The sequence below is a fragment of the Vombatus ursinus genome, unplaced genomic scaffold (genome assembly GCF_900497805.2).
Source record: "Vombatus ursinus unplaced genomic scaffold, bare-nosed wombat genome assembly UNPS02012179.1, whole genome shotgun sequence".
Classification (NCBI taxonomy): domain Eukaryota; kingdom Metazoa; phylum Chordata; class Mammalia; order Diprotodontia; family Vombatidae; genus Vombatus; species Vombatus ursinus.
Window position 1 is genome coordinate 4,358,068 of NW_020951957.1, and position 8,316 is coordinate 4,366,383.

Consider the following 8,316-nt stretch of genomic DNA (forward strand, 5'->3'; position numbering starts at 1 on the left):
TTGAATCCTCCCTTAGATGCTTATGAGGATGTGACCCTAGGAAAATCAATTAATCTCTCTGTTGTATGTTCCTCATTTGTAAAGTATAAGTAATAAAAGCACCTAATCTCACAGAGTTGTTGTGAAGATTCAATGAGTTAACCTATGAAAAAATGTTTTGCAAATGTTAAAGTTCTTTATCATCATCATCACCATCATCACCATCACTATAATTTGATTTTCCCACAGTCATAAGGTAGTTAATGACTCACTCACCCAGGACCTCTGAGTCTAAGTTCTAGTTCACACGGAGTATGAGAAAAAAAAAAGATCATTGATGAGCATCTTTGTGGAGGACTAAGATAATGAAAATCATTTTTTACAATGCTTAAGAAACTAATAAAAAAGTAAAAACAAAGTCAGTCAAACCTGGTATTTGCCATTGTGGACACCCATATCCATAATAGAAAATATTTCCTCAAAGAAAAAGCATAGTGTTTATTTTCTTTTTCTCTGGAATTTGTTTAAAAGTTTTAGTGCATGAAGACACATTATGTTTGAAAGACTGAACAAAAGTGTCATGAGGCAGATGTGCATATGTGACAATTATGAGTTATATTTACTGTCATTAACAAATCAATCAATCAATAGTAGAAAAATACATATATGTAAGACGTTACAATCTGAGCAAATGGCTTAATGGCAACAATCTAAAGAGTAGTTTCATATATAGCCCCTTGAATCCTAAGGAGGTGATCATTTCAGTTAAACAGTTTAAGATATATGTATGGGGAGTGAAGTGTGAGTCCAAATTCAGAGAAATGTGGGAAGACTTACATTAATTGATCATGCTCCCAGGAAAACTCATCACCAGCATATTCACCATCCTATGAGATTGTAAAAACCTTGATATTCCTACCTCATCAGTACCCTTTGCCCCTCTGATTGGAAGGCTAGAGTGGAGTAAAGATCTTGTCCCCCAAACCTCCATTTAACAATGCTCCCCAACCACTGAACTCCTCATGTCCCTCCAGCTGAACCTATTGGATTTTATTCTGTCAAGATCATGCCCTTAGGAAACCTTATCACCAGAAATCTCATCATCCTTTGAAAGCACATCAGCATTTATACTCACACCTCAGTTCTGTCATCAGCTGCACTCCTTGGATTAGACACAACCATGCCCTTATGCCAGGTTCTCTACCAGGACCCCTCCCCCCTCAACTTTTCAGCTTTCTTTTTCTGATTTGTGTTGTCCTCCTCTATTAGATAATTAGTTCTGTGAAGGCAGGAAATGACTTTCTTTTGCTTATTTCTATCTGCAAGGTTTAGCACAGGCCTAGGACATAGAGATAATAAATGTTTATTGGCTTGTTGTCTGATGAAGAGTAAAGACAGAAGCAGGACAACAATATTAATGATGGCTGTAATTAAATAAATAAAGTCAAAGTGAAAAGGCAGACAATCTCAGATTATATGCAGTGAACAATCTCAGTTATGAATAACCAATGATGAGATACATTTCCTTAACCTCCATAGAGATGTGGGGGATTATGGACAAAGATATTTCACGCACTATCAGATTGAATTGTGGTAGCCTTCCCCCATCCCCTTCAACTATTTTTCTTTGTTAAAATGGAGGATACCATGTAAACTGTGTGGGTGGGATGAATGGAGCTTGGTATGTAGGGAAAAGATATGGTATAAAAATCAAATGACAATAATTTATGAAACCAATCCAATTTGGGTTGTTTTGATTGAACTTTTAGTCATTTAAGTGAAAAATATTAGATCAGCATATATGTAGAATCAATTTTCTAATACCTTTACTTCTCTGAAAGATTGATTCTTTAAGTTTAGATAATTGTTATGAAAATAGTCAGAAATAGATTCTGGTTTTTAATTATTTTGGGGGATAGGATGGGGACTCCATAACTCATTGCTGCAAATGGACTACCATGTTCATAAAATTAAAAAAAAATAACTCAAACCCAATATGGTTAGAAAAGGATCAAGTTACCAACATAGAACATATTTCTTATGTGAGCCTGGACAACAGGGAGAGGATAGATGGAACCTGATGACATCGAAAGAAATCTTTGAACTGTCAGTCAGGACATATGGGTTCTAATTCACTATCTACTAAAACGAAGAAGCTGTGTGACCCTGGTCTATATAATACTACTCTTTCTTTGGACATCAATTTCCTCATTTGTATGATTAAAAAAATTCTAAGTGTAGCACACTATCAAGAATTATTTATGTTGCAAAGTTAGGGCCCTGAAAAGATATATTTTCTAGTACTGTCACTTATAAGCACCTATCTACTATGCTCCCCAATATTAATAGTTAGAATTATTTTAGTATTTAGAAGAGATTTACTGGGACATATCAACAAGAGTTGTCACAACAAGAGTGACAACTGAACATCCCTCTAGCACTAAGACACATTGTTTCCTTGAAGACAAAAGATATTAAGAAGAGTGGAAACAAAGAAAGTTATGTTCATGTGTTGAGAACATATGTGACCAAGGGTAACCCCTTGTCTCCTGCTGCTGAAATTCCCTTTATCCCTTCTCTTGTCCTCATGAGATGGCTTTTAATCATAATTCTCTGTTATACTTCCAAGAATACACATAGAGAGTCCATAATCAATATTACTCTCTGATGGGTTATGGGCCTGAGCCAAGACCTTTGCCCCTTGCCCCCAAAAGAATTTGGCTCCTATGGCCCCAGAAAGCCCTTAAAATTTTCTTACTCTGGTCTCAAATGGTTCTTTATCAACTCCTCTTATCTCCCTTTGAAAGCCCTAGCCCTACCTTTTGATCTTATTCAGATGCCTTTCAAACTTCTTCCTAATAGTTCCCTTCATTATCTATTCCCATTATCTATTCAATCTCTCAGATATTCCAATAGGAAATTGCCCTAAGTCACCCAGACCCTCTTCCTAGCCCCTCCTCTGTTCGCCCAAAGTCACTTTAGTGTATATAAGATCTACCCTGGACCCCATTTAAAGGCTGAGACTTTCTCATACCCACTCATCCTTACAGGCATCACTAATGTTCAGATTCCTTAAGAGTCTGGCCTGTATGGTTTCTCTCTAATAAACTTTTTCTCTGGTTGAGAGATTTGGGTTGAATTCATTCAGGCAGGTCCTGTGTGTCATAATCTTGGAGTGCCAACATCCCAAACCTCGAGACCTCATCACTCTCCATGAGAGGGTGTGAGTCTTGAAGCTGCCACCAAATCTGAAGGAATGTCTTTCTACCTTAATCTTCCTCCTTTCCTGTGTTATTGGTCATTACTGTTCTATTCCAGTCTTCTACCAATTTCAGTTGTCAGTAGGATGACTGTTGTCTTTGTTTGTTCTTCTGTGTTTAGCAGAATATCTGATGCATCTCAGGAACTCTTAAATTCAGTATTTGACTTGGTACTCCCCTCTCAGGAGGCTCATTCTCCTAAGACAAGGGACAAATAAACACAACTGAAACAAAGGCACCATATTCTCAGGGACACATGGTGGTCAAGAAGAGAGAAAAGCATCAGCTTCTCTCTCTATTGAGACAATGCACAGAAACCTTTCTCAATCAAAAACCTCTAGGGAAAAGAATAATAGATCATGCACATGAATACTTTGTATATGCCCTTGGTTCTTCAGTCCTCCTGACTCTGAAGCCAATTAGAAAGCTATCCATCTTCACATTGCACTAACCCATCAGGAGCCAATGGCTGAAAACTTGCTCCCTAAAGTACCATATTTTGTATTACAATTAGGCAAACAATAGCTATGCATGTTCCTTATAACCCACTTGGAAGGGCAAGTACGGGCATGATTTGTGGATTGGACCCTCATTGGTTTATTTCAGTTGCAACATTCTGTAATTTGATATCTACAATTAATCATAGTAAAGGGAGAAATAAAAATATTTTCATTTCCATTGGGTAGATGGAAAAGTGATGACAATAATAGCTCACATTATTTTTATAAGATCACTACATAAATGTGCTTAACTCTGTTGTCTTATAAAAACTTTTAAAATATTTTCATTTTAATTAAATGGCAATCAAACAAAATATGTCTAAAACTCTAAGCAAATTTCTGAAGTTGATCTATTTGTGGCTTAATCAGAGGAAAAGAAAACAAAATAAACCAAAAAGATGAAAAATAAAATAATCAGCTTATTCTTCTAACTCCATCACTCATTAAATCAATCAATTAACTAATGAAAGAATGAAATAAAGCTTTGTCACCTTTGGTTCAATTTGTTTTATAATATCTATCAATGTTTATACTCTTTATTCTACTGATTTTGCATGTTTGCACACTGTTTTGAATAATTTCTTAATTATTCCCTTATTTTCTTGTTATTTCCCATACTTATGTAGCCATAGTATTGCATTTAGCTAGTATACTATAACTTGCTCAGCCCAAGGATATTTCCAGGATTATTTAATTATTCATTCATTTGTATATTTATTATGATATTACAATTAAAACTACAACTTTAGTATAATACCCTAAGCAATAGGATCACATGCAAAAATTTACACATCTCTTTTTATACTACCAAATCATTCTCCAAAAGATTTTGACTTGGCTGTAATTCTGCAGGTTACCAGTTCCCTAAAGCTGTACCTACTATAAATTTTATTACTGATAAGAATATTTTCACATTCTATGTGATTTTTTATGGTACTTTGTCTACTCTTAAATATCTTCAGGTATATTGAGAGACATTTTCAAGGAAGGAGGTATAACAGTGATTGAGATTGTCAAAGAATATACGTCTATGCCAAGAAATTTTGCTTACAGTCCATTCACTGTATCTGTCTGTCCATTAACTGCTTCAAAATGAGTAACTGCAGTTTTTTATGATAATAAGGTTTGTTCTTACTAGGAAATGATAATGATATTCTAATTTTATATATTTTTCAGAACTTCCTGAAATGCAGGTGGTATGTAAAATGAATTTAGGATAGACATCTAAGAGTGGTTTAAATTTCAGTCTCCTTGACAATTTCCCCTCCTAAAAACAATAGGTAATAATTATATGGCTAGTATTGGGTAGATCAAATATGTGGATATTTGAATGAATTTTTCACTTTTCATCTCAATATTTTTTTCAATGAATAGAGATAGCCCCTTCTTTTTTGTTGTGTAGGTGAGAATCATAGGTATAAATTTAAATTTGAATATTTGAGACAAATGATCACTTTTTAATATTTTGAATGGTATAAATGCTAAATTCTGTCATTATTAAATATCTTTAATTATTAAAGTGTTTGTGAGAACTAGTTTCCTTCGTAATTTTTCTTGTTGATTTTAATAAACACAATAAAACAAAACAAAAACCCTTTACATTTCCTAATAACTCATTCTCCAAACTGGCATACTCTTCCTCACAAAGAAGTGTGATTAAGGAAAATAAACTAATGAATTCATTATTATTGACAACATATACATTATTCTACTCTTATAATCCATTCTCTCTGTGTTGAATGGAGAGAGATGTTTTTCATCTTCAGGACATGTTAGTCTTTTTTGTTATTTTGATCTTATTTCTAATTTATTTTATTATTTTCATTGTGCATATTATTCTCTTGATTCTGATGACTGATCTGCAATAATCAATTTTAATTTTAAAACATGATCATTTTTGATAGGAAGAGTAACAGTAGGGGAGACTTACCCATTTATGCAACAAGTTCAAGAAGAATGTTCTGTTTAAGAGAGAAAGGGAACCCATTTATTCTATTCAAATAAAAAAAAGTGTCCATAGATATCTTTACTCCCTTCATCTACCTCACCACTGCTATCTTCTACACTAACTCCTTATATGACCATTTAAAGAACCTAGGTTACTGCAGAAAGAACAAGAACTACTTTCCTGACTTGGTTTCTTATATTATGCCTGATTCAAGTCATATTTAAATTTAAAATTTCAAAAGAGTTAGGTTCTCTTACCCCTACTTTAGCAGAAAATTAGAGTAGCTGAGACAGCTCATTTAGAAGCCATAGCTTCCCATTGAACTAAGGGCACTTTTCAGGGACAGCATATTTGTTAAATATTTCAACAGCAGTGGGGTAGTGATTTTAATGTGCAATGCTGCATTTTAATAGGCCATAGAGATGACTATTAAGATATAGGATTGTACATTAACATCACCACAGCTCTGAGAGCTACTGACGACAGCTCCTCAGATCTAGATTATTTTTTTCAGTCAACTTAACAGAGTTTTCTTTTTTTTAACTCAGTATTTTCAGCTATTCTACTATAGTAATAAAACACATACATGTCATCTCAATAATTTTTCAAAATATATCTAGCTTTAAGATATTGACTTTAATATCTATATGCATTTCTATGTGTAATTATATTTAAATACATCTCTCTCTATTAACATCTACATCTTCATTTTAATCTATACCTACAGTCACTGTTTATACATACATACATACATACATATATACATATATACACACATATATGTAGAAGAGACATCCAAGTAATGCCTCCTGGATACTACAGCTGAATACTTACATGAAATTTTAACCTGGGAAATATTTTTATTGTTATTTATCAGTTAGTGGCCTTACAAACACAAATTATTATATCTGTAGTATACTCCACAAGGTTGTATCATTCTATTTATAGTTAAGGACCCAAGTAAAGTGAATTCTAAGAAGAAAGTAAGTACTCTAGCAGAGAGGACTATATGTTCCTGTCATTAAACCAAGTTATTTTCAAAATATCAGATGGAGAGTATATATGAAAAGGAGGAGGTTATTAGTTTGTTTTCTTTAAGGAGAATCTAGAGGGGAAATTAATCCAGAATGAAAATTAATTGAAAGAGAGGACAGGATAGAGAAAGGAAGAAAGGAAAAGAAAAAAAGGAAGAAAAAGCCATGATTTACAGAAGAAAGGCAATTGTAAGAAAGGGTTAGAAATTCTTCAGTTCCAAATAATAATTTTTAACTGAACAATTAAAAAGAGACTTACACAAATATCTACCTTAAAGAATCCTTTCTGTTCTCAAAAGCATACTAATTTGCTCAACATATGAAATCTAGTAGTTAAGATAACGTATGAGAGCAGATGAATGAACAACACTATCTTGACTATGTACTGTCTGCTCTAGACTTAAATGATTTCAACTGGTTAGCAGTTCATTTGGAGTTTTAAAAATGCATTGAAAAGCAGTATGAAATTTAAAAATTAATGAATGAATGTATTATCATAATGAGAATAATCATAATTCCAAGTTTTTCCTTCCATATTTTCTATGACAGTGATGTTACTAGCTCACTATCCTTTCTCTCCCTTCTTCTAGTTTTTCAAGAATACCTTCTTACGTTCCAATAACAGCGGTACCAGGTGAGCTAGATTTTTCTAATCAATAACATTTTGGATATTAATAATTCTCATTTTCAATTCTTTTTGTGTAATAACATAGATGATTTCACAGATGAACCTCAAAATAAAGGAAACATTTGGGTTAGGAGAGAGTAAGGGTGAGTTGACCAGGGGTGTCATTTAATTTTTTAAATCAATGAACCACATCATTTTATTTAGTACACCATTCTAAAGAAAAGTACAGGGCATACATTGATTCTGGGTTCCAGAACATCAGAATGCCCAAATTGTATAGTTGTGTTAATAAAATTAGATTCAGGTATAAGCAATTAATTTCTGATCTACTGAACCCTGTTCCAAGTATTAAGTAAACTATATTTGTGTCATCAGGCTTTTTTCAATTTTTTCCTGAAGATTTAAAATTCAATATTTCTAAAAATGAATGAGGGTCTTTTTTAATTTTTACAACAACATGTGTGTTAGCTTCTTTATTTTTATTTTGCTTACTGATTCTTTTATGGAAGTGAAATCATTTTTTTTTTATGCACCACTAGAGGACATCATGTACTTTCTTAGACAAATATGTGCCTATGCAAATTGACAACTTAATCCAGAAACATCCTAAATAGGCTAGGAAGATTCAAGTAGAGCTGACTGAACACATGCCCACCCATTTTGCACCTAGCTGCTGCTCTTTCATTTTTTTTCTTACTACCCACTACCTGCAAGGCCACATTATGCCCCATACCTATCTTAAAACTCATGCATAAGGAGAGTGCATTTTCTGGTAAAGAAATATGAATCTTGGCCACAAATGTCAGTAAATTAGTAAGCACAAAAGGAAGGGTTATCTCTGAGTATGATAAAAGAATGTTTGAAGCATAAATGAAAGGCTTTTTTATGTTTTTATTTTTAAATATGTTAATAGGCAAAAACTCTGACACATTAACAATATGGTATTAGATCTACTAGAAAATGAACT